This window comes from Marmota marmota, unplaced genomic scaffold, assembly GCF_001458135.2.
Source record: "Marmota marmota marmota unplaced genomic scaffold, marMar, whole genome shotgun sequence".
NCBI lineage: Eukaryota > Metazoa > Chordata > Mammalia > Rodentia > Sciuridae > Marmota > Marmota marmota.
Genome location: NW_026000022.1, coordinates 1,453,390 through 1,481,284, shown reverse-complemented (window position 1 = coordinate 1,481,284; position 27,895 = coordinate 1,453,390). Strand labels below are relative to the sequence as shown.

General features: G+C 45.8%; 1 long non-coding RNA gene across 5 annotated transcripts in view; it reads right to left on the bottom strand.

Annotated features, from left to right (window-relative positions):
• LOC125618909 overlaps positions 1-27,895 on the bottom strand; it is a 108,794-nt gene that overhangs the window by 41,281 nt on the left and 39,618 nt on the right. For 4 of the 5 annotated variants that reach the window (XR_007350283.1, XR_007350284.1, XR_007350285.1 and 1 more), the window contains exons 2-4: positions 26,579-26,778; positions 23,376-24,229; positions 21,320-21,448 (exon numbers count right to left, since the gene is read on the bottom strand). This is a non-coding gene — a long non-coding RNA (uncharacterized LOC125618909). Of the gene's footprint in view, positions 1-21,319; positions 21,449-23,375; positions 24,230-26,192; positions 26,388-26,578; positions 26,779-27,895 lie in introns of all 5 variants that reach the window. The other variant, XR_007350282.1, reaches the window with a different exon arrangement.

The following is a 27,895-nucleotide window of genomic DNA, read 5'->3' as shown; positions in this document are numbered from 1 at the left end:
GTGACATGCATCTACCCAAAATGGCCCCAGTGGTTCTGAACCCTGGCTGCACACGGGAATCACTGGGGACACAGGCAGCAGGATTAGCACTTCTCCCATCCCCAGGTGCACCCTGGACACAGGAGCTTTGGAAAACTTCCCAGATGACCCAAAGGGCAGCCAGGCCTAGAACCCCGCAATAAACCCTGTTCCCCAATGGTTCTCCGAAAGAAGAATCACCTGGACCCCGTTTAAAAGAGAAAGAAAGGGAAGGGGGAGGGGGTGGGTCATGCTTCCCAGTGTCCACCCCAGAGGGGCGGATTCAGGGAAGGGCAGGCTCCATCCAGTGTGACCGTGGTCCCAGGGAGCCCAGGGTGTTCTCGTAAGGACTGGGGAGCCCCATGTTAAAAAGAGGGTTACTTTCAAAAAGCAAACGCTTGTGTGGTATGAGTGAGAGAGAAAGAAAGAGAGAAGCAAAGAGCAGAACAGAGAGGAAGGGGGGGAGAGAGAGATGGGCAGGAATAAGGTGGGGGAGAGCAAAGGAAGAGAGAGGGAAGCAAGAGACCCGTGAGAAGGGCCAGGTATGAGGAAGGGTCCAGAGACGCCATCCCTGGTCTCGGAGAGGACTACCCCAAGTACAGCAGAGCAAAACCTCAAGTTCACGTTGGTCCTGCGTGCTGCGGCTTCCACAGAACTGCCGGAAGCCTGCCCTTCGAAAACAGCTCAGGTGGGAGGATTTTTCCAGCTGCAGAGTTACACTGGGGAACCCTGCTTTTCCCCCCAAATATTTCACCTTGGTCAAAATGTACATCAAAGGGAAACCAGAGAAGAACCCAAAGCCTGAGAGCTGTGGCCTCTGAGTGACAGGTCAGGAGCCAGCACTCAGGGGACAGAGGCAGTGGCCCTTCTCTCCTCCCCACCTTGGCCTTCCTGAGTCTTGGACTGATTTTCTGTCTCCTAAGACAACCTAGAGCTCAATGACACAAGGGCCAGTTCTACTGGTGGAAGTTTCTGGTCCCATTGAAAATAAAATGGGAGATGCTGAGGATAGGTTCTGACCCCAGGATCAGAGGCTGTAGCTCATCCTTGTCCCGCAAATACCCTCTTGAACAGTCTATTCAGATGTGGCCGAGCTAGGCTCCCAGAACCAGGCTACGCTGGGTCCATCAGGGGGCAAAACAGAGCAACACCACGCCTGACTTAGCTCAGCCTCTCAAGGCTGGTTACCAAGCCTTCTCTCTGGCCTGGAAGCTGCCCGAAAGGCAAAATCTGGTACCGGCCAGACGTAAGGAGCTGGAGGCTGCACTGTCACAAAATCCTAGGTGAGTCTGGGAGCACAGATGCAAATGCGCGGTTCCACAGATGGGAACAGAATCTGGTTCCAGAGGCAGGGGATGTGGGCTGCCTGCCCTTGACTCTCAGTGGGAGCAAGGGAACAAGAAAATAACTCTTTGGCTATTAGGTGTCTCCGGATCCCTCCGGGTTCATGTCTCCAACTCCCTGATTTTACCAATGATGGAATCAAAACACAGAGAGGTGATGAACCAGGACCTAGGCGCTTACTCTCCAGTTGAATGTGCCTGTCACACGCAAATCAGACCATCCAAATCCGGGGAAGGCTCTGGAAGGCCAGGGAGTAGCCTCTGTGATAGAAGAACACAGACAAGAGCCACTCCAGAGGCCGAAGGATCCCTCAAAATCAGACGGACTCTAGACAGGGCAGAGGGGAGGGAGGGGAGGGGAAGGGGCATGGGGTGATTAATGATGGTGGAATGTGATGATCGTTATTATCCAAAGTACAGGTATGAAGACACGAATTGGTGTGAATATACTTTGTGTACAGCTAGAGACATGAAAAATTGTGCTGTATATGTGTAATAAGGATTGTAATGCATTCTGCTAGCATCTATAAATTGAAAAAATTAAATTAAATTAAATTTTTAAAAAAAAATCAGTGGGCTGCCAGTCATTTCTGCAGCCCATTCTCAGGCCTTTGAGGTTCTCAAAGTTGACCCAGATTTAAAAAGAAAAATGACCAATCTCTTTTAGCTTCCGTTTGCAAATGTGCTCTTACGTGAAGAAGAATGCCTCAGACCCTGAGACCAACAGAAGCACATGGAGATGATTTTGGGTGCCATTATGCCTGCGTTCCTCCAGCTGGGCTTCATAAGTGAACCCCCAGAGGCAGAGGCACCCTTGAAAGGTTGCCCCCCCCAAGGCCCTCAAAACCCTTGACTAGATCACTGACTCTAGGCAATGTGCTTCCTGCCAGAACTCGTCCAAGTGACGGCACCATGTTGAGACAGCTGCCCAAACAAGCTTACCCACCAGAAGTGTCCCTTTAAGATGGAGCCACTGAACAAAGATCGTCAAAGGTGCGGACAGCTCTCTCTGTTCCTCTCCTCCTGTTTTAAGTATTCCGTTCTGGACTGCTTTAAAACTCAGACTCAAATCAACTTGAAAGAGTCCTCCCCGAAACCAGCACATTTTATCAAAACCCAGATAGATTAAAAACGATCACACAGACCCACTACACCTCAAGTAGTATCAGAGCCTAAGTTTTCAGAGCCTGGGAACAAGAGACTGGCAGATCTGGGCCAGGAATGTGTGATGGCTGATGGTTTCTTTTTCTTCCCATCTCAGAAATAAATAATCAATTTGAGAAAGTTGATAGGAAGAGGTAAGAGTGAGTAGTGAGCACGACATATTTATGAAAAGGACTTTTCCGGGTCTTCTGAAACACAGTGCCTTGATTTTCTTTTTCAATCATATTCAAAGTAGCAGAGAACACCTGTTTCTTGTTACACCACCACAGCGTGGATGTGTGATTAGATGGATCACACACTATCAGGAAAAAAAGAATTCCCAGCGAAGAGGGCTTGACAAGTGAACAAAATTTTTATATTGTTTCCAGTTGAGAAAGAGAGAGAGAAGGAGAAAGACACACAGAGAGAGAGAAAGAGACCAAATTGCCAGATGATAAAAACACATTGTTTCTAGCTGAATTCTCATAAAAGATTCCTGAACGCAGTTTCTGACATTGAAACAGCATCTTTTTCTGATGGATTTTTTTAACCCTTTCCTTAAGAGCCGAAAATTTGGAAACACGACTCACTCCTTGATTCCTGATGGTGATGAATTAAGTAGAAAAAGAATTCCTTAGCTCCCGGGGCCAGCGTTTCCACTGAAGTCAAAGGAGTTAAGGATTTGTTACTTGATCTAATGGCAATGACTTTCCAATGGACATGCACAGAATCATTGATCAGTGTGCCCTCTCCTTGTTTGCATTGGAACACTGTTCAATTTACACCAATTAAAGAATGCTTGGTTTGGGTATTGAAGAATAATTAAGGGATGCAAATCCCCCAAGGGCTTCTAAAAAATGACATCTGACTAGAATAGTGATTACGGCATGGAGACAGCATTAGTATTTAAATAGTTGGACTGATATACAAAATCATTACAACATCTCTCCAGGAAGAGTGACATTAGGTCAATGTATGTACTTGTCTGGTCACCCTAAACAAATTTGACAAGTCTAATTTTAAGTAATTGCTCAGAGTTTAGTGGAAGCCGATGTCCCCACAAGGGCAGCTGTCTGGACCACCTTGTGTAATTGAGATGTGTCAACCCAACAGGCAAATGTGCCCTCACACAAGGTTAAGGGTTAGCAATGCACCGGTGCATCCTTTTCCCAATGAATTTCAACATAAAAACTTTACTGTAGCTATTGGTCAACTCATTGTATCTCAGTCCATATAAGGAAAGACTGGAATTTCTAGTTAGAAACCATTCCACAGTGTGATCCCTGGGACCAGAGCCTCAGCTCTGGTGTGAGATCCTTCCGTGATGCTTAACAAGCCCTTGCACTGATTCTAAAGCCCACTCCAGGTTAAGAACCACGGATGTAAACCCACGGAGTCACTTCCTCAGTGGTAAACTTGGGGGATCCAGCAGGTTAGGCAGTTTGCCTGAGGTCACAAAGCTCAAATGTGAATAGAAGGTGGGGCTGATTGAACTGTATTTAGGTTTTTCCTTTCTGAAAGTTGGCGCACCTTGTATCTTAAATGTTAATCTTAGATTCATCTTTTCCTGGAAGTCCATCAATTCTATAAGACTGGTTTTATTATTAGCTAACGTTTTGGAAATGTTTTGCTCCTCTTTTTGTTGTGCATCCCTTTGCTTATCCCTGAGAATGTGCCCAGGGTCTGTGAAGAAGGATAGCAGGTTCTTTCCTTTTCCTGGGTATCTGAGGCTGAGCCTCTTGGCTGGAGCAGGTGAGTGGAGCATTAGATTAGTGGAAGCCCCACCTCCCAGATCTAATGACAGCCAGAGAGCCTGGAGAGGTGTTTCCTTCCTTCCATCCGGGCACATGTAGAGAATGAGCCTCTTCTGCAGAACACTGTGAGCACAGCCCTTGCCACCCCTCTCTGGGCACACAGTACAAAGGATAGACGTTTACTCTGTACTGATATCTAGAGAATGTTTGTGACCACTTTATTACCCAGCATGCCACAGGATCCTTTGGAACCTCTGGACTGTCCCTTTGCACTATTAAAAGTGAGGGACTGATCCAGGCACAGTGGCACATGCCTGTGATCACAGCGACTCAGGAGGCTGAGGCAGGAGGATCGAGAGTTCAAAGCCCGCCTCAGCAATTTAGTGAGGCCCTAAGCAACTCAGCAAGACCCTAACTCTAAATGAATTTTTTTAAAAAAAGGGCTGGGGATGTGGCTCAGTGGTAAGCACCTCTGGATTCAATCCTCAGTACTAAAAAAACAAAAAAAAAAAACAAAAAAAAACAAAAAAGTGAGTGATAGAGAAGTCAAAGAAGAGGTGGAAAAGAAGCAACTTCCCTCTTGACAATGTAATCAAATAGGATGAGCTTCCAAGGGAATGGGAGGATGGGACCCCTGTTCCAGGTCCTATCCACAGGACAGATTTGGGTGTTTCATTTTCTTTCTTCATTATTAAGACATCATTGTGTCTTTTGCCATTCGTCCCAGCCTGACAATTCTTGAGCTACACAGTCTACACTCAGCTAACTACAAGTGAGTGGATCAAATAAAATCTGAGAAAAGAAAAGGGCGGTCTCATTTAGGCGGTGCAAGCCCGGGTCTCCAGTGCCCCACCATGCCACTTAGTCATACTGCTACAGGGGACCAAAAAAAAAAAAAAAAATCTTTGCAACTTGCCCAGGCTCCCAACGGCTGGAGAAGATTGTCACCTTTGGTCCCCTCCCTCTGCCACTGCCTGCTCTTTCTCTCCTGAGCACCCACATCCCCCAGGTGAGCCCGTGCACCCAGCACCCCTGCCGACAGCCCTTCCCCTTCCTCTGCATGTCTTTCTTCCTCTGCAGCGATGCTGAGCCTTTCAGCCATTGCATCCCCAGCTCTCTGTGCAGGGCAGGGGGTAAAATGGGCCTCTGAATGGGGAGGAGTAGACAGGTGGATCAATGGCAGCCGCAGAAGAGTGATACAGCCCCAGCAGAACAAAACGAGGGCGACCCGGACAAAACAAAGCACCACAATAGATCATTTCTGAAAAGTCATCCGGGCAGCTTTGAAACCCAGGGCTGTGTGTTCCAGGGCAGTGTCACATCCACGGGCTTTCAAGAGACATGAATGGAAGCGGAACAGTAACTCTTTTTCATGCCTCTTTTCAGGGGTCTTGTCGAGGGAGAAGGATTTACCATTCAATTCCCATACTTTTATGTGGGAAATTAGGAATTTGCCCCTTAGAAAAGAAATTGCCTTTGAAACTCTCATAAATTGTGGCGATTTTATAGATTTACCAACATTTCTTCTTCCTTTTCCTCCCTCCACTTATAGATCACTTTTTAAAAATACTCATAAACACACACACACCACACACACTCACACTCACACACACACACACACACACACACACACACAGAGTTTCCATCTCCCCCACTTTTCTCAGGAATCTATTCAGAACGTCTCCAGCCAAAGAGCTATTTCATCTCTCTGTTCCATGGCAGCTTTGGGTTTTCTGTCCTGAGCTATCTCATTTCACCACTTTTCATCTTACACCCAACTTTTTTTTTTTTTTTTTTTTTTTTGGAATAAAAAGTCCCATACCAGAAAATCGTCCTCTCTGCAGATCAACCAAGGAGGCAAGGGCTGGACTGACCTGGTGACAAGCATATTGTCACAGGACACTCATTCCTCGGCCAGTCAGTGGCCCTGGGTGTGACTTGCTCCCATTAGCCTCTTTTAAATGGTCTCCGACCAACCATCGAGTTTTACTAGAACTCCATAAAACGCTCCCAGTTGGAGTGGCCGGCCTGTGGGTCAGTAGTAGGCAGCTAGTTGCTGGCCACTTCCCTCACAGGAGCCCACAGGGTTTGGCCATGTTAATCTCATTAACCTTCCCTATCAGTTTCAACAGGACAGAAATGAAGACTCCCCAGCCTCCTCCAGGACTTTTCTCTTTTTTTTTTTTTTTGGAGAAAACACAAACAAGGGAACCGGCCATAGGAAACTCAGCCCTGTGTGATTCCACACATCCCTCCTGCCGCCCCCAGGAGCGTCCCCGGTCCCCGCAGTGGGCAGCCAGCAGCCAAGCGCTGAGCTGCTGATGCCCAGCTATTCTCCGGGGGCGATGAAGCATCCCCAGATCCTGGGCAGAGTCCCTCCAAGAAGCCTTCGGTTTGGAGATGGAAAGGCGGGAGGGGCGAGGGAGGAGAAAAGAAGGTTTTTTTTTTTTTTCCTCCTGAGCAGGTCTGTAAGGCGAGACTAGGGCTGCTAACCACTTCCTGATGTGCAGAGGCTGAAAGGTGGACCTCTTTTCTTAGATTTCCTAGATATGCAAAACCCCAAGCCAACAAAAGCCAATCTCAAAACATAGGACACTTTGTTCGCTTCAGACCCTGATGTCACTTACCTGGCACAAAAAAAAAAAATATATATATATATATATATATATATATACATATATATTTATATATAAATAAATAAATAAAACAATTTCCTATTTCTGAAGACAGTGTTAAATTTTTAGAAAGAAAACCCCAAAACTGATTGCATTGAACTGCAAATCTAGAAGCTGAATCCTTTCCTTCTTTGTCAATAGTCATGTTGAAAATTGACAGGACATGGCCCTTACAGAGGTATGATCTTCACAGAAGTCAATATTGGGGGGCAGGGGGCGTGGCTCAGTGAAAGAGCACATGTGCCAGGTCCTGGGTTCAGTCCCCAGAAACTAAAAGTTGACATCACTTACTTAAGAAAAATGGGTGGCTTTAGTGATCTGGGAAGGTTTCATTTACAATTAAAATTTTTAACTTAATTATATTTAATTAAATATGTTATTGTTGAATACATATTCAGATTATATTTAAATGTTCCATTCAAATGAGCCTTTTTCCACTTCCCCCTTTACCTCCTCTAAATCAGGAGTAGAAATTCCAAAGGCCAGGCCCCTGGGAGGCTTTCTAATCCCCATGGCAACTCTTTGCGAGCCCCAGCAAGGGCGGTGCTGGGCTGCTCTGGGGAAACCTTTTCAGCAACCTCACCGCCCACCAGAAGTACACGTGTTGACAGGTTGACAGCAGCACTGAGCTAACCAGTCCCCAGCCCGTTTGGAACCCGGACAGCAGAGTGCTTCAGAAACCCTTTTTCTGATGTAACTCTTAACAAAACCGACTTCCACTCTTTTTCTTAATTAAACTATATTCAAATATTAATTATGTGCTTAAAAGAAATTCTTCTGTGATTTGTCTTAGATGGCCTTTTCCAGTCTCCATGATCTGTGGACATAGTAGTGTGGACACTTATTTGGTTTCAACCCTTTCTCCACAAATCAGGAAAAGTTATCTTAAAACAATCAAGTGAATTATCCCTCCCTGTACACTGTTCCTACCACAAAGCTGTTCAATAGCTTCCAGACTATCAAAGAACAAGACCTGAGTACCTCCAACCTCCTGAGGTGCCTCTTTCTCCTCTTCATTCCTGTCTTAATTCCTTGTGCCAAAGAATTCCTTCTTGCCTCAGGCCCTTTGCACATGCTCCTCTGGGTTTAGGATAGCATGTCCTACTCCTTTCAAGTCTGGTTTCTTCTTTTTAATTAGGGTTGCTCATGGATGCTTCTCCTGACCACCAAAGTGGCCTTCTCCCACCATTCATCTCTATCTTACCCCTAAGTTTTTGTTCTTCACAACACGTATTCTAGTCAATCAGCCTTTAATTTTACCTCTATTTGTTTTTGTCTTTCTCTCCTAAGTTCCAGGAGAGTAAGAACATGGCTTTTGTTTACTATCACCAGCTGTTAGCCTGTCGCCTGGTTCAGAGTCTGTGCTCAGAAGGAATGAAGGAAGGACAGCAAAAGACTGCATCGAAGTCAGTGCTCTACTGCCCAACCTGGAAGTGTTCTGCACTATTCAAGGTCAAACTCGGGCTCTTACATTAACCAGATCTCAAAATTCGGTGGCCCCTAGGATGGGATTGAATTCCCTTTTGCAGAGTATCGCAGAGCTGACACCTTGCCTGGAGAGGTGCCCTTTCCTTGGGGTCGCTCCTCTGTCCTGCAGGGGCTCTGATCCTCCATTTGGTGAAATGTGGTCATCAGCACATCCAGTGTGATGACCACAGGGAGGAAGAAAGAGTGAGCCCAGGAAGAGCAGTTTCCATTGAAGAGGTTGCAGAAGCGGCACATTTCACCTGTGGTCATGTTTCTCAGGTCATAAGTTAATCTCACAACCTTCAAGGGAGGTTGGGAAAACTACATGCCCAGGAAGAAAGGAAAGATGGACCAGGGGTGCGAACAGGGAATGAGCCATCTGCCATGTGGTCCTGGGGTAACAGAGTGGCATGCAGATTCCATCCTCATTTGCATGGGGAAGACCTCCTACCCAGGCTCCCCTACTCCACTGCACGGTTTGTGCTGCAGAGGGGGCAAGGCAACTTAAGGGTGTCAGAACCGATGCAGCCACCTGGACTGTTGGGTCCCCAATATTCTCCACCCTTCCCTTCCTCTCTCGCCTCCGAGGCTGAGAACAGAGTCACATACGTAAATGTTTCCGCATCTAAATTCTCCCATTCAGTGCTTCAATCACTGAGTAAGAAGAACATGCAAAAAGCAATCGACCAGACTGTCTGCCATTCTCATTTGCGGTGAAGGAAATAGACAGACTTCTTTCTTGTCCCCAAGACAATCCCAGCTTAGAGGCTTCTGTGATCAGAAGCAAGTTACTTAACATTTGCAAGACTCAATTTGCTCACCTCTGAAATGGGAGCTAACATTCCTCCATCGTATAATTGTGATTAGAATGACATTCATTAATGCCTGTCAAGTTCTTAATTATTTTAAGAATCAATACATGGCAACCAGTACTGTTTTTCTTGTCAGTTTCCAGCCTGGTGAGCCCCCTCTCTTCCTCAACATAATCAAAGTCCTCCAGGTTATATGAAATTCTCCCTTACCTACGAGTCCAATCTCGCTCCCATAACCTGTCCCATAACTGCATACATTTTTATACAATGTCTCATGCAATCCCTTGATTGTTCCTTTAGTAATTTATCTCATTGATTTGACTGCAAGCTCCCCAAAAGTCGAAGGCATCATGTTGGTGGATTCTGGTAGCTTCTATCATCTAAGACCCTCAAGTCATACCCACTCAACCAACATGCTGTTAAGTTACTATGACAGAGGTCTCAGTAGATTCAAGTAGGGTCTACATGACCCTAGAAAAACAAATTAATTCAGAAGATCATTCCCAAACATTGGTGGATTTAAGATTTTTTTTTTAAAAGGTCAATCACTCTGCTTGAGTGAACTGAATGGCTAACTTACTAACCCTCCGTAGAAGAGCTGAAAATGTGGCCTAGAATTATATGATGCACTGGGACTTCTGGTAACTCACGATATTGCCTTCTGGGTGGTGTTTATTCTATGCCACAAACACCTGAATGACTGAAACTGAAACCAAGCCAGGTCCTCTGTTTGGGGTTCCAGCACTTTGTGGACTGGCGTATGTGTCTGACAAAAATCTGGGGAATGCTTGGCCTTTCATTCCTCCGAGAATTATGCCATTTTCCAAGAAAAGCTAAATAGCTCATTCATGTTCTACCCTCACTTTCTTCCAGGCTGGTTTCCTGAGGATATTTTTTAGCTAGACGGGTGTGTTTTCTTCTTCTTTTTTTTTTCTTTCTTCTTCTTCTTTTTTTTTTTAAATGGGCTGCTGTAAATTGAAAGTTTTAAACCTGAACTTACATGGAATGATTCTCGAGTGCATTATGAAATGAAGAATTGTGTCCTTATTTCATCTCTGACGGATAAAACACCCCATACACATGAATGGTGTCCGCTCCAGTAGCTTTGCCGACAAATTCCCCCAGAGTATAACTCAAATCCACATGAAGCTCTCAGCCCTGTTTCTGAGGGCAGCGGACTAATAAGTACCATCAGGTAACCATGCTGTTATTTTTCCTTTCTTTCTTTCTGCCTCACTGTTATCATCAAGAGAAGTGAGGAATTTCATGTTTCAAGGGCTCTTTACACAGGAAGCCCTGGTGTGGCCTTAACACAGACTGAATTCTCTCGGGGGGAAGTCAGGGGGTAACCTAAAAAACTTGAGGAGAGGAACAAAGCCCCTAGACCGGATGGCCTCCATCTGGGCTTCCAGAAGGAAATTGGTAAGACTGTGTGCGTGTGTGTGTGTGTGTGTGTACACACACACACACACTGGGGCACACTCCAGACCACCCCAATCCTTGCAGCCTATTTTCAAATTAGGAGATATCAAGAACTGCATATCTCTGAGTACAGATTTATTCCCCAAAACTAGCAATAAGCTTTAATACAGAAAAAGAAATACTTGGTTTGTCTTACAAAGACAGCTCAGGCCAGTGGGAACTGGGCAGGTGAAAAGTCCAAGAATCTACAAAAGGTCCTTAGAAAACAAAAGAGACAGCCTGGCCATATATAAACATGGTCTTCACAAAGCTAAAAACAAGTCTCCCCTTCCTCAAAAGGATGGAACCAGCCAAGGGTGGGTTCAGAGAAGAGAACACTGAACTGCATCATCTGTCCTCACAGGGGAATAAAAGCATACGGTGGGCCAGGAGCGCACGTGTATGTAGCAAGGGCCGGACGGCTGGGCTGCAGGAGCAAACCAAGGTCCTGGAACATCAGCCTGCACTCTGTTGGGAGCTTGCTGAACGTGGCTATGAACAAGTAGGTTAATGTCTCCCCCTCAACCACAAGAGGAGCTGAGAATTAGCCAAGCGTTGCCGAGCACCGTCCCTGCCTTCCGGGAGCACATAATGCTCTATCATGTTCTGTAATGTATCATGATGATGAATCGTGTGGCAGTGAGTAAGACACAGCAATGCAGCCCAATGCCAGGTGACATCTGACCAAAAGGGTACTGGCAACAATGGACCATATTACTGATAAACTCAGAGATGGCAATAAGGAGGTTTTCCATAGCACGCATCACCCTCTAACCCAGGGTAGTGGTCAGGGTCACAGTGGGAAACAGGTGGCCCGTTCAAATGGGTAACTGGGGAGAGGCAAGAAAAGGGTCAGTTGTCAGAGGGCAGTCCAAGTTCAGAAGGCAAGTACTGTGGTGAGCACTTCTCAATCCACTTGGCTGGGGACGGTGGTCTCCCTGTGAGGGAAGGCTGGTTCCCACTCTTGAGGAGGGTGGATTCCCACTTCTGGGGAGGGCTGGCTTTCCCCACTAGGGAAGGTAGGTTTCTACATTGAGGAGGACCGAGTCCCTCCATGGAAGAAGACTGATCTCCTCCCAACAAAAAAACAGTCTTGTCAACCTGAGGCCATCAGAAAGGGACTAGGATGTCAGTATCCTGAGCTCACTGTCCTGCTCTTCAGCCTGGCTCCTTACCTGGCAGAACCTGAGCGAAAGGAAGCCATTGTCACCATCTTTAATGGCCCATGGCCCCAGAGTTCTTCATAAAGCAGGGTAGAAAAGGGTAGAGAGGGGATCTGGAGGGGCCAATGGACACTTCTCAGCCCACATACTGTGAATTACTTGTAAAACTTGTAAATACTCATTTCTGGTTGTCTATCTTCCCCTACCAGCTTTTTTTTGGTTTTTGTTTTTTATTTATTTATTTATTTTGGTACTGGAAATTGAACCCAGGGGCACTTAACCACTGAGTCACATCCCCAGCCTCCTTTATTTCTTATTTATTTTTATTTTGAGACAGGGTCTCACTAAGTTGCTTCAGGACCTCACTAAGTTGTTGAACTGCTGGGATTATAGGAGTGTGCTACTGCGCCCGGCCCTATTACTTCTTGGAGGACAGAATTTAGTCTTAAAACCCTGGACCCTGAGTATCCCAAATGCCCTCACACGACAGGTTTGCAAAGAATATGTGCTGAAAAACGAAATATTAGGAAAAAGAAAATAACTGCTGGCCCGGTATTTAACAGTAACAAGTAATAAAAGATACTCAGCATTTTTTTTTTTATAAATTAAAAATACTCCTTCACTGGGTGTTTCCCTACCATAAACTGGTTCTTAATTGGGCTATTCTGCCCAGAGCAATATAGCCAAGATATATAAGAAGGAAAATAGAGTGCAGTGCAAAGTTTGCTGAAAAGATTCTATTTATGCTTTCGTTGGATGAAGAACAGTGTGGGAACTAAAGTATTTTAAACCGCCTTTAAAAAAAGTACAAGAAATGCATCTTTCCTCTAACTTTTTAGGCCTGTGGTCCATGGATGAAGGGGCAGTTGCCAGGATCATTCAAGAAACTGTGTTCGGCAGTGGAAAGATGTCAGGTTGCGGGATTTCCTGCCACAGGGAGGTTCAGGAGACCAGCGTTGTCTGGATTTGATGACAGGTAATGACATTAACTAATTACAAAACTAATCGCATTTGGAGGGGTGGAAGCTGAGATCCTGATAAGCATAATCAAATCCCTGACTTCGGGGCCTCGGGAACCAGGGAATAAGGTTCTCTTCTTGCAAAGCTTGACCAGATGCCTTTTGGATCCTTTGTCTGAACATTTTGGAAGCTGCAGATGCCAACGAGGGTTGGAACCAGCCGTGTATGGTCCCTCCCAGGGACAGATGGGCATTCAGCAAGGTGACTGTACTAGGGGATCTCTACGGGTCCCGATCCGCTGAAGAGGAACCCTGCCAACGACCCCGTCAGAGGCAACATGGAGGTAAGACTCTGGCCCCATCAACCCCCTTTCTCTTCCCTAAAAGCCTGAAGATGGCTCCCCCCGCTTCTCTGCTGCTTGGGTTGTCTCAGACAGTCCCCTCAGTATCTTCTCTATATAGTCAACATACACAAGTCTTTCTCATTGGCCTCAGCGCATGCGGCAAGATTCCAGGGAAATAGAGTTCTCTTCGCTCTTAATAAGTGGCCATAAATGTAAACTGTATTGTTAAAATGAAGCCAGATGAAAGGCCCAACTGTCTACAGCAGGAATACCCCATTCTCCAAAGAGGCTACATCCTTAGAACAGGTCGCTGGCCATTATCTAGGGCTCCTCGAGTCCCCTCCACCCTTTCTCTCTTCCCTCCTGTGCTCTCTGGCCCCCTGGGAGGAAGGGGCCAGTCCCATCCCCTTCAGAGTCCTGCCGGGCCTTGGAGGGGACAATAGAGCAGCGAGCTGTGCCATAGAAATGCCCTGGTCATTCTTCCCATCTACTGACATTCCTTCAACCCCAGTGTCAAACTTGAAAGGAAATGAAATCCTAAATGTAAACACTGTCTTTCAGTCACTTGGAAAATGATCCACCTCTACTTTCTCTCCCTGACCAATTCACTCACCCTCCGTGAAAGCCGCCCTTTGAGTCAGACCTCACTTTTCAGAAACCAAGCAATCGCTTAAGAAAGAGAAAAACACGAAGAGATCCAGGTTTCAATTAACTTTGCCATTGATTTCTGTGTAATTCTGGGGGAAGCATTATTCTTTTGGTAAAGTGGGGGCAAAGAACTCAAAGATTAATGAAGGTGGTAATGAGAGCAGCAGGCAAAGGAGGGGACATTAGCCATCCTGCTCCCTGGGCCCTGCTGGAAAGCAGAAATGGGAAGGAAGTGGCTTTAGAAGTCCCTGCCAAAGCACCCACGACAGTATGTAGCACAGGCAAAGAAAATGTATCCTTGTACCTCTTCATTTGGATGTAATTTCTGTGTCTTGTGTTTATTTAGTAACTGGACTGGATTGGTTTGTTGTTGTTGTTGTTTGTTTGTTTGTTTGTTTTCATGGTCAGTGAAATATTCATCCCCTCTTGTTTTTTTTTAAAGTTGCAGCTGTCACAAGTATCGAATACATATTGATCATACAAGGGTCACACAAGTGCACGTGCCTCCGTGCTCACACACACGTGCCATCAACACAATGCAAGAAGTCACTGATAGAGATGTATTTGGGGTATGGGGGTAGTGGGAATTGAACCCAGGTGTGCTTAACCACTGAGCCACATCCCCAGCCCTTTTTTGTTTTTTATTTGAGACGGGGTCTCCCTGAGTTGCTTAGAGCCTCGCTAAGATGCTGAGGCTGACTTTGAACTCACAATCCTCCTGCTTCGGCCTCCCAAACTGCTGGAATTACAGGGGTACGCGGCCGTGACTGGCTAGATGTAACTTTTAATGTGTTATTTGTGTCACTGAAGGTCTATCAGAAGAAAAAGTTACTGTGGCAATAGATTTAAAACAACAGACAGTTTAATCAGATAAGTACACAGCGCGCAACTCTGTTTCCCAGCCGCGTACCAAAGAGTCTCCACCCCGAGTCCTTTGTGGGGTGGGATTGGCTGCTGGGACCAGCCACATCAGCACTCTGCAAACCACTAGAACTAAGCAAAGGAAACAAGGACCTTCAGCATTTTGCCTTGAAAGTTTGCTTCCAACTTTACTGGACTTCCTGATCCCCATCAGTTCACCCATTTTTGGAAGGCTCAGTGGGGATGGATGGATGGAGGGTTCCCTTTGGGGGGGGGGCAGCAATGAAGAATGAACTTTCAAGGAAATGTTAGGGGAGAGAATCGGAGCCTGCATCCTCCTTTCAAACTGGATGCAAAAAGTGAGGCTATTGGATTTCAAGGTCATCTGGATACAACTATGAAAGAGGGCTTGTTGTGGCTGCCCCTGTGCAAAATCTGACATGCTTCTAGCTACATCGTCATCATGGTGATGCTGAGCGCCACCCACTGTCACCTAGGGAGCAAGGGTATTGGTGAGGGAGCCTGCCTTGGGTGATGCTGGCAAACCAGCTAGGGCCCACTTCCCTAACCCATCAGCTGCCCCATGCCCAGCATGTTCTGTTCTGGGGAGGACCTCTCACACCACCCTGTGAGGTAGGTTCTGTTATGCCCTCCATCTCACAGATGATGTGGACAGACATGCCGTGACTTGCCCAGGACCATGTGGTTACTAGGTGCTAAAGAAGCACTCTGGCGGACTCTGAAAGGACCACATTACCACTCTCTGGCTGCTCCAATGAATGGAATGGAAAATCAGAAATTGTGGGCTCAAAAGAAGGCATGAAATGATCTGGCTTAGTTACATCTCCAAAACCAAGACCAATTTACCCAGTTTTCCCCCTCCACCTCAGCTGTAACACTTCCATAACTGATAGAGAAAGGCAAGAATTTTTTTTTCTCTGCCTCCCCTTTCTTCCCACATCTCTGCCCTAAATCCACCTGCAGTATGGAAGCATCTCAGGATGGACAGGCACTTCACTGGTTGTTGGAGAGAATAAAGGGCCGGCACCAGAAGTCAGCCCGAGACCCCAGACCTGTGGACTCCAGCAGCCCTGCCCTTCCCTGGTCTCTGATGGTCTCTACGTTGCCCTGGGACCCCACGAAAGAGTGAAAGACAGCAACCCCCAACCCCCCAGAGTGAACCCGCCACAGGAAGCTTTCAGAGAGTACTTACAGAATTCAACTCATCTTGGTCTGTGACGGGTATACATCTCTGTGCCCAACTGGAGCATTCGAAAAACACACTTTTTAAAATTCACTTGCAACTTTAAAATCTCATTCTTCAAGGGTAGCAGAAACTTCATCCCAAGGTTTTCCCTTCCCCAAGTCCTGGCTAAGTTGTAGGGGTGTGTGTGTGTGTGTGTGTGTGTGTGTGTGTGTGTGAGAGAGAGAGAGAGAGAGAGAGAGAGAGAGAGTATTAAAGCTTGAACCCAAGTTGTTCAGACCAGCCTGGAGCTTGTGATCCTCCTGCCTCAGCCTCCTGAGTAGCTGGATTACAGTGTGCACCATGGCATCTGGCTAAATTCTGGGGATTCCTCAGTTCAAGACTCAATAAGGGAGAAATGTCATTGCTAAGTGGCATGTGTCTATTCGGACAACCTCTGAGATGTCACTCCATGCCTCCACCTGAGCCACAGACACCAGGTCACCCAAACAACTTTGCACAGGCTCTCGTTCTGCCCTGCTGACCTTTGCCCAGGGTCTGGAGAGCAAGGACAGGTCTCCTTCTCTCTAGATGCCTGCCCATCATGACCCCTCACCTCCCCACAGACTTGACATGCTCTCAAGTCTCCCCATAAAAAATGTCTGCCCAGTGCTCTAAGATGCAGTCAAGGAACCAGGCTGTCTCTGCTTGCAACCTGGCTACAGCTTAGCAACGGCAGCTGTGCCCTGAGGATCACATGCTTGTAAGCAGGAAGGAGCCAGAACTGACGGAAGCAGCTACAGGAGACCCAGGCTTCCATCTTGCAGGCCAGCACTGGAGGCATCCAAGTACCCCAGGATGCAGAGAGTCCCGAAGGTGAGTTTGTAGCTTTGTACTTTCCACAGCAGGCGAATGACTGACAGCAGACGAGAGAGGACATTGAGGGGTCATCCTAAAGAATCTGCCTCCATCAGAAAACTGTTTTCGCTGTCACTTTCCTCCCCAGAAGCCACAAGAAGGCCCTGACTTAGCTGCTTGAATGAACTAAAGGTAAAAAAGAAAACTGGGATATTGAAAGTTGGAAAGTGTTTAAGAAAATATTATCCCACCTCATGGACTCCAGAACCCCTCAGTCTGGGCAGACAGCCCAGAGGAAGTCCTCATGCCGGGTGTCCACCACAAGGCTCAGACTCCAAGGCCTCTAATTCAACTCCCTCATGGGCTGCATGACCTACCCCATGGGCCTCTGTTTTTCCATCCCTAGCCTGGTTTGGCCTAAGAGAAATGCCTGGTGAATAGATGTTAAGCCAACAAAACTCCCACAGTCGTGCACAGCAGAGGCTGGGACAGAATGCACAGGACCTTGCTTCCTAAACACACTGGACTCCAGGAGGCCCAGTCGCAGAGACAGACTGTCAGCTCAGTCTTTCTGGACCAACACTGTGATACTCAGCTCCTTCAGGGGGCCCAGAGGGTCAACTCTGGCTCAGTCCACCTGCAGAGACCCAAGGGTTGCTCTCCTCTCCCTAGCTCCATGTTGAATTTGGATACCACTTGATACACCTGAGTCTGAACATGGGGTCTGGAATCCCGTGACCTAGGAAAAATTGCTTGGAAATGATCCTCAAGTTCCTCTTCTGTAAAATGAGAACCCGACTTGCAGGGTTGCTATGAAGAACAAAGAAGATGTTATGGTTTGGGTCTGGATTGTTCCCTAAAGGCTCATGCGTTGAAGGCTCGGCTCCCCAATGCAGCAATGTTCAGAGGTGGGGCTTTGGGAAAGTGATTGGGCTCTGACCTCATCAATAGATTAATCCACTGATGAGTGCACAGTTGGATGGGCTGTTAGATGATGCAGCCCAGCTGAAGAAAGTAGGGGCACTAGGGGCAGGACTTTGAAGCATATATTTTGTCCTTGAACCCCTTCTCTCCCTCTTTCTCCCTCTCTCTCTCTCTCTCTCTCACTCTTTCTCCTGCCATGAGGTGGACAGCTTTGCTCCACCATCCCCTCTTCCATGCTGTTCTGCCTCACCACAAGCCCAAAGCAATGGATCCAGCCAACTATAGACTGAAACCTCTGAAACCGTGAGCCAAATCTTTCCTCCTCTAAGTTGTTTTTCTCGGGTATTTTGTCACAGTAACAGAAAACTGACTGGCACAGAGGATATCAGATGGACAGTGCCTACCTACATGAGCCCTTTTCAGTATGGCAATGGTTCCTCTTCTCACAGAAGATTGTGGATACTTGATTCAACCAGGAATAGAATCCAAATCAGTGCTTCCAACTGGAGGTGTGATGAAAGAGATTTCTACCCCTGGATATTTCCTCTTGTAGGTGCCCCATAATTATTTGGGGGGTGGAAGGAGGTAGCAGGGGAAGAAGTCTAGTGAGAATGCTCCTGACCTTGCAGGGCTGGTTGGTGCCAGCCTGTAGGAATCACCAAGTGACCTCCACCTAGAATAAAACTAAGGGAATATTTATATGCATTGATGTGGGGTAGCATTTTGATTTTAACCTACAGTGATACTATTTGTAAGTAGATTCTCTTTGTCAGGCTCTCCAGGTGGCTGTAAGACCATCCAGCCAGGCGTGGGTGCACACACCTATAACCTCAGTGACTTTGGAGGCTGACACAGGAGGATCACAGGTACAGCAACTTAGTGAGCAACTTATTTATCTCAAAATCAAAAAATTAAAAGGGCTGGGGATGTGGTTCAGAGATAAAGCACCCCTGGATTCAATCCTCAATACAAAACCAAACGAGACCTTGTGCTTCCATAAAGCCCATCTGTTCCCAAATTTAAGAAGAGAGCACTTTAACCAACAATTAGAGTAGTACAACTAAAAATGATGTGTTTGCCAAAAAGTTAAATTAAATTAAACCAATCTCTGGTTACATTAGTGAAACCTGAGTCTTGCAGGTTGAGCAGATCACACCTGAAATTCTGGTGTATTCTTTAAGCTGCCCCATAAAGTAGGAGGGAGACAAAAATGGAAGTTTGTTCAGAGGAAGGGGGGTTGGTGGGGTCATCGCTAACCATGAAAAGTTCTCCTCCAAGTTAAAGGAATGGAGGGTTTTGCCTGGTAGGAAAAAAAATATTAAAAACTCTTTGGATATATGGAGTGCACCTGTATGTGTGACACTGAGCCTCATTTGAAGTGCATCAAGAAGTAAAACTACTGCCCATCACAGGAGGCTACGAGAAGGTGGGGTTACACTCAAGTCAAGAAAGAGACTTTAGTTCCTGCATCTGAAGACTGATGTGCAGCCCCGAGGGGCAGCAAACTCCAACAGCTAGAAGCTTCCAAGTCTGGGGAGCAAGCACCTGGTAAGGACACCAGCTCACATCTGCAGGTGGAAATGTGGTAAAGACTAAAGAGACCATGGTCTGGAATTCAAGCCCCCACCCTTACACAGCCTCCTCGTGGATGCCAATGTGGCCACACTGCACTCGGCCACTGGCCACTTATTTTGATCCAGCAGACCACAGGAGACTTCCCAGGACATGAGCCCATAGACTCTCTCCTTGGGCCCCTTGACTGCCCTGGCTCATCCCACTCTAGGATTTTGTTACCCCTGAAGCAAGAGATACCCCAGCAAAGCTTGGAGCCCAGTCATACTCAATCTGGAGATAAGAGGAAAAAATGAAGGAATATTCATGTCACACAAGAAAAACTGTTTGCCAACGGTTTGGGTCAGAACTGGCAGATTCTTTTCCTTTCTTCCCTCTCCCTCCACCCAATCAGTCTATCCTGAGACTTCATAGTTCATGCTCAGGGAAGATGATCTCTGTATCTGTTTCCTATAGTTGCTGTAACAAATCACCACAAACCTGTGGCTTGAAAACAACAGAAGTGAATTATCTTACAGTGCTGAAGGCTCCAAAGTCTGAAATCGGTGTCGCTAGGCTGCTATCGGGGTATCTGCAGGGCCGTGCTGCCTCAAGAGGCTCCAGGGAGAATTCCTCCTTTGCCTCCTCTGCTGCTGGTGGCTACCACAGTCCTGGGCTTAGGACCACAACACCCCGACCTCTGTCTCCTTGATCACACGGGTCCCTCCTCTTCTGTATGTCAAATATGCCTTTGTCTCTTTCTCATAAGGACACTGGTAGTGGGATTTAGCAGCCACCTGAAAAATCCAGGGTAATCTCCTGATCTCAAACTCCTTGATCACATCTGCAGTCGACACCACATAAGGTACCATTTACAGGTCCCAGAGATCAAATGCAGACATTTCCCGGAAAGCCAAGGTTTAGTCTAATGAGACCCTGTCTCAAAATAAAAAGTAAAAAGGGCTGGGGATGTGGTTCAGTGGTTAAAGGCCCTTGGGTTCAACCTTTGATACCAAAAGAAAAAAAAATACATATATGTGGTGGGGAGGATATTTATATAAAGGTTGATTCTAAGGCTGGTGCTATTGGGACCTGGTGGAACCCTTAGGAGACGGAGCCTAGATGCAGGTCTTTAGGTCATGAACAGGCATGCACTTGAAGGAAATAACAAGATCCAGTCGCTTCTTCTTCCTCTTCCTTTGTTTCCCAGCCATGAGGTCAACCTATTCCTGCCAGATGTGTTACCCCATCACCGGCCCAAAAGTAACAGGGTGAAGCGATCATGAACTGACATCTCCAACACCGTGAACCAAATAAACCTTTTTCTCATTTTAAGTTAAGTATCCCAGGCATTTGTTACAGTAACAGAAATCTAACTAGAAATTATGCTTCCTTCCCAAGGATGGCCACACCAGCCGCACACCCTGTATCTGCCCCTCTCCTTTCAGCCACACGTTCCTTCTCCCACACTCCTTCTGCTCTGAGATTGAACTCTCCACTAAATAGGAAGCCTGTGAGGCTTTCTTTAACCTCTGTTTTCTGGGGAACCCAGAAAGTACCATGGGTAACCCATTAAAAACAGGGCACACCCTAAGAATGACAGTAGCAGCTGCAATACAGCAACAATTCCTACAGCTTTCAAGAAGCTTTAACTTTTTTTTCCCAGAATATTGCTTAATCATGAAAAGAGAAATTTACGTGCTGAGGAAATGATCATCTATCGCAGTGGGATTTTATACGGCATTAAAAGATTTATTTCCCCCTCTGTGAAACAGTCCTAACATAGAGATGATTTTATAGTAGAACATCTACTAAATGAATAGAATCAGAAAAAGAAATGTATCCTGTAGCTAATGAAAAAAAAAAGTTTCCTGTTTTAAGAAAGCTAAATAAATTAATGTCTGCAAGTTCCTCACAGATGAAAAGTGTTATCTGCAGCAACCCCAAGTCCTGACATGAAAATGCTTTTTAATGTGCTGAAACAAATTACGTTTTTTAAAAGAGCAGTGTCCTGGATCCTAGGGATAACTCGGAGTAATGCGACTTCATGGGAAATCACAGAATGGGTTAATACCACCTTCGAGTTCAGTCTGCAAGGCTATGGCTGCCTGTGTCAGGGTAGGCAGGGGGAATAGGGCAGGACTCTCTACAGTACCTCTCAGAGGTCATCTCTGATGGTGACTCTTGTACAATGGAAGATTCTGGAAGGTTGGCTTTCTCATAGGCAACTCCACTGGCACTTTTGTTTCAGACAATCATATGACTCTTAGGTTCTGGGATAAATCTGAAAAGAACAAGTATCCAAACACATTGAATATGAAGAAGATGTTGGCAAACTTCTCTTGTTCAAAGGGCGAATATCAAAAACGGAGACATTTAAGAATTTACATTTCTTTGACAAGGCAAGTTCCGTACTTTGGTGGTAGATGTTTACTCTAAGCACATGTGATCATCATCATCATCTCAAAAATTACATGTTATTGAGCGAATATAATCTGAATAAAGACTGTATTTAATAGCATAGTTAAATAAGGCCACTTCTAGCACAGCCATGTTTAATTGATATTATTTAGCTGGACAATTCATATTGAATCATTTTTCACATGAACTCCCTTCAACTTTATGTAAAAATCATAATTATTAAATTTCCTACACCTAGATTGTCTCCATCATTTACTTGCTGGTACAATGTGCTATCCACATTTCAGTATCACTCTTGCCTCTCATGGCAGGTACATACACATGAACTTGGGCACTCATGCACAAAAAAATAAAACAAGGCGTCTAGCAACATTTTGTAATATGACAGTATGTTAGTCAATTTTCAATTACTATGACAAAACGCCTGAGATAATCAACTTAAAAATAGGAAAGGTTCATTTTGGTTCAGTTTTGGACATGTCGGTCTATGAGTGGTCAATTTCATTGCTTTTAGTTTTGTGGCGAGGCAACCCAGCATGCTAAGCGTGCACGGCAGAACAAAACTGTTCACTTCATGACTGTGATGAAAGAAAGAGAGAAGAAGAGGCCGGGGTCCCGATATCCCCCTCAAATGCTCATCCCCAGTGACTTGAAGACCTCCAACTTGGTGGTATCTCTTAAAGCTTTTACGAATAATGTCACACTGGACACCAAGCCTTCAGCACATGAGCCTGTAGAGGACATTCAGGATCCAAACTACTGCAAGCAGGATGGGTCTCCCCCCTTCCATCTCACCTCTTCTCTCTTACTCCACACCACAAGAAAGGCCATCCCCTTGGGCAACACAGAGAAAACCAGGAGGAGGATTTCAGCCACAACAAACAAAATGATTTGAAAAATCTTCCAACCTTTTTTGGGGGAGGGCACTGGGAATTAAACCCAGAGGTGCTTAATCCCTGAGCCACATCCTCAGCCCTTTTTTATTTTTTATTTGAGACAGGGTCTCCCTGAGTTGCTTAGAGCCTCACTAAATTGCTGAGGCTGGCTTTAAACTCACAACCCTCCTGCCTCAGCCTCCTGAATTCCTGGGATCACAGGCATGCACCACCCCACCCAGCTCCATCTCTTCTTTACCCATTCATCACCATCTCTGCAAAGTCCTGCTTTTTCCAGCTCTTAAATAATGTTGAATGATAACAAAGAAATTAACTAAAGGATTGGACCTTTTTTTATTTCTTTTTTTTTTAATCCTCAGTGCCAGGATGAAACCCATGTCCTCACACATGATGGGCAGGTACTCTACCTCTGATCTAAATGTCTAAGCCAGGACTGGACATTTTAAAGCCATAGAAAGTACACCTGCCAGGCGCCGTGGCACATGCCTATCATCCCAGCGGCTCGGAGGCTGAGGCAGGAGGATCACAAGTTCAAAGCCAGCCTCAGCAACAGTGAGGTGCTAAGCAACTCAGTGAGATCCTGTCTCTAAATAAAATATAAAATGGGGCTGAGGATGTGGCTCAGTGGTCGAGTGCCCCTGAGGTCAATCCCTGGTACCCCCCCCTCCAAAAAGTACACAATATAAAATACGTTATGGTGTGCTGGAAATAGCAGTGTCTGAAGGCTAGAAACAACATTCAGAGCGCCTACTGGTTTACTCCTTGGTCTTGGGCATCCTACCTAAGTCTCACTTCCTTATATGCCAAATAAAGATAATAACACTCATGCTGTTATTTTTCCAGATAATATCTAGACCACAGATAGCTTATGATCTTAAAAACACATGGACTCACATTCTCTCACTTGCTCCTCCCAAACACCAACTGGTACCAAAAGGGGTCCATCTGTTGTCGTGGAAGCAGAAGTCCGCAACGTCAACAACCGTACAGTATTGACGTAGTTAGTAAAGGTGGACCCCAGGCCGCTGTTCCTGCCACGTCCACACCTTCTCCAGGTAGCAGCCAGAGGGAGAGCTGACCCTGATCCTCGACTTACACTGAGGTAATCTTAATAGATACACAGTGAACGGGGTGAAGGGCATCAGGCATCCAAACGTTTTCTATAAGGGGCCAGATCATAAATGGTTTAGCCTTGGCAGGCTGCATGGTCTGTCACAACTCCTTGATGCGGTGACAAGCAGCCACAGAAAATACATCAACTGGTGTGCCTGCGCTCCAAAGAAGGCTTCATTAAAAACAGGCAACAGTCGGAGGTGTCCCCAGAGCCTTGTTTGCCAACCCTGAGACCCCATCGCCTTTGAGAAAAGTCTTGTCAAAATGCCATTTGAGCCTGGTGGGGCGACCCATGCCTATCATCCCAGCAGTTCAGGAGGCTGAGGCAGGAGGATCGCAAGTTCCAGGCCAGCCTCAGCAACTTAGAGAGGACTTGAGCAACTTCACGAGACCCTGTTTCAAAATAAAAAACTAAAAAGGAATAGGGATGTGGCTCAGGGGTTAAGCACACCTGGGTTCAATTCCTGCTACCCAAAAATAAAAAAATAAAGAGTCCTTTGCACACTTGGCATTTGCAGTCTCGACGACACTTGACGGGTGCACGCATCTAGGCACTTTCTCTTCCTTCGCTGTCCTTTGATGAGCACCCACTGGCAGAGGGGACATGGGGGATTTGTCCTTCGACTGCAGTTACTCTGAAAGACAAAGCAGGGGCAGAGATTAAACCCAGAGCCGAGGTCTTTGTGCCACACTCAGCACATCAAGTGCCGCTCTTCAAACTGTACGGAGCTGGCTGTATACCTTCCTAAAGAAAATAGAACTATTCTTTCCCTGAGCAAGCCTTTTAGGAAGGGTATGGGGGGGCCAGGTTGACGAAAGACCCTTATGAAACACTGGCTGAAAGGAAATAATGCTCCTTGGCACGGCAGAACCTTTTTCATGTGAAGCTCCATGATCACTTTTCGTCTTGTTTCTCAAGCACCCCGTGGCACCCATCCACGTATTAGGCTAATAACGGCATGAATCTAGTTAAAAGGAACCAAGCAATTATTTTAATTAGAAGAGAACAAAAATAACACTCCTGGCTTCTGTTTGAAGGGGCAAGTAGGAAGTGGCCAAGGTTCAAAAAGATCCCACAAAATATTTTTGTGAAAGGAAAAATAATTAAGGCCAAATTTAGAATGTACTTGCGATAAATGGGCCAAATAAAATGAATGGCCCCAGTGTGCAGCCAGCAGGACCCATTCATAGGGAAGCCCCGGAAAGTCCATTTTTTTGTATGATGCCGTTTTTTTTCAGGGTGTAGGCAGTTTTACAAAGTGAAAGTGAAGGTCTAGTGGAGATTTTAGTGATCCTTGTGAATCCCTCACACAATCGCTTCGAGAGTTTCTGTGTAAACTCTTTTATTCATAAGAGAAAGGGAAGGAATCTTTATCAATTTGCCTGGTAAGTAGGATTTTTTTTTTCCATTGGAATTCTTAAATGGCTCCAATGCGTTTCTCTGGAGAAATCCACCTTCCCAGAAGGTTGCTAATCCACCCTAAAAAAAAAAAAAAAAAAAAAAAGGATTCCCACCAGGATTTTAATCAGCTGGACCGAACTTAGAAAAACAGGAAGATATTGTATCTACACATTTTTCCAAAACCTTTGACTTCCTGTCTCCTTTCTGGTCATAGCATTTTGGCCATTTTCTTCCATCTCAGGCTTCCAAAAAGGGATAAAGTAGAACTCAAAAAAAAAATAAATAAATAACAGCTCGTCACTGTTGCTCCTGCTGCTGGGATCTACAAGTGTTTACTGAGCAACTGTTACCTACAAGCACACAAAAAGTTACTGGTGTACATAGATGACTAGACTCTGCCCACAAAGAGCTCACTATCTTTTGGGGTTTTTTGTTTTTCTTTTTTTTTTGGTACCCGGGATTGAACTCAGGGGCACCTTAACCACTGAGCCACATCTCCAGCCCATTTTTTAAATTTTTTATTTTGAGACAGGGTCTCACTAAATTGCTTAGGGCCTCACTAAGTTGCTGAGGCTGGCTTTGGATTTGCAGTCCTCCTGCCCCCAGCCTCCTGAGTCTCTGGGATTACAGACATGCACCATTGTGCCTAGCTAATGTCACTGTCTATCTGATGACACAGAAGGCACAGAACGGAGACCCAAGCATCCCAACTGGGCGGGGATGATTTTATCCAGCCTGAGCTGGTTATGAAAGAATAGATTGCCCAGGAGAAAGATGGGGATAGTCTACTCCAGAGAGAAAGATCAGCACTGTGTGAGCGAGGCACCCAGAGCGAGCCAGCAGATGCACCTGAAGCCACAGGCAGAATGAGGTGAGAGAGCAAGCCCGGGAGGCAAATCAGAGCCAGGTCCTGCCGTCTGAAGGTTGGTGTCCTCTCCAAATTCATTCATTGAAGGCTAGTATCCATTGTGATAGTATGAAGAAATAGGAACTCCAGGAATTGGTTGAATCACAAGCCTCCACCTCCTAAATAAGATCAGCATCTTCATCAAAGAGGCTCAAGAGAGCTCCTTGGCTCTTTCACCATGAGTGGCTGCACCAGCAAGCTACCTGCCCCAAACGCCAAACCTGCTGGCCCCTCCATCTTGGACTTCCTGGCCTCCAGAACCACAAAAGTTAAAAACAAACTAAAATACCGGGTCACAGAAGAACTTATGCCATGTCCATGAGCCCAATTCATCTTGTACAGCAAACACCACCACTCAGTGCTCAGCAGGAGGCTAACACAGTCACCTCCTCAGCAGGATGTCGAACAGCTGGGAGGAGGACAAAGTGGAGCTTAGGTGTTCCGCTAATGCCCCAGATGGACAACGGGTGACAGCAGATTAGCCCTGAATGAGAACAGCAGCGAGTAGGACAGGGGACATGGACACGGGATGGGTAAGACACACGGTACCAAAGGGCATCCAGAGTTTTTTTTTCTATGGAACCGTGGTTGTAGGGATCAAAAGTTGGAGATAAAATTAGCTTTGAGGATTCTTGATGGGGATCAGGTGTTTTATCTGAATGTTTGCCCTCTCACCTTATAGCTTCGCTTTTAAATCCAGATGGGCCTTGATCGTGGGTTCCAGAACAGAAAAGCAGTACCAAATTCAGCCCTGGACACAGGAGCATGCTGCTGTATGACCTACGGGAACCCCAGCTGACCGTCCAACTCTACTTTCCCATGCAAAATTCGCACCAACTTGGGTTTCTTTTGCAAGTCTAAGAACAAGCAGAAGCCTGAGAAGAAAAAAAACTGTGTCAAACATTTAGAACAAACTACATACATGTTTAGTCACTGCATTAGATTAGACTCACTTATATTTTAATTTCTAAAATACTTTATTAAAAAGATACTCCTAATCTCATTTTATGAGTCAGGTAAACCTGGTAACACAACTGACAAGGACATTACAGTGAATTAATTAATAAACTTGGCTCTAAAAATTGTTTTTTTTTTCAAAAGAACATGAACAAAACACCTGCAGGAATATATAAGATAAACTACACATCGCAATCAGATTGGGTTTAGTCCAAAATACAAACGTATCTTAACATTCAAGCGCCCATTGAATAATTCACTAGACTAACAGAAGAAAGGAGAAAGTCAAATGATGGTTACATAAGTAAAGTAGGTATTTAGTTTATGGTAAAAGTATAGTGCAGAACATTTGGGGAAAGGAAATAATTGTGTAAGGCACAATAAGTGGATATAAATGGTGGGGAAAAAAATCAGACTTGATCCCAACCTCACACCACCCACAAAAATTAGTGCCATGGGCTGTGGGTGTAGCTCAGTGGCACCGTGCATGCTTAACCCATGTGAGGTCCTGAGTTCAATCCCAGCCCAGGAAAGAAGGAAGGATGGAAGGAGGGAGGGAGGGAGGGAGGGAGGAAGGGAGGGCAGGGGAAAAAATAAAATCCATCAATGCCATGTGGACTATAGATCTGAATATAAAAAGTGAAAAAATAAAGTTATTGGAAGATAATACAAGAGGACACGTTCATGACATTAGGGTAAGGGTAAGCAAAGCTCTCTTACAGAGGATATACAAGGTACTAATCCTAGAGGAGAATATCGATTAAATAGGCTGGTGTGGATCTGGAATGTACCAGAGGTTCCCATGCTGACGGTTTGGTTCCAATGTTCAGAGGTGGTGCTTTTTGGAAGGGATTGGATAATAAGGTCACACAGCTCATCAGAGGATTAAGCCATTCATGGGTCACAGCTGAATAGAGTATTGGGAAGTAGGGAAAACTGTGGGAGATGGGACCTAGATGAAGGGGTAGGTCCTTGGGGCTCTGCACGTGGGGACTATATCTGGCTCACCTTTCCTTCTCATCACCCCCCCCCCCC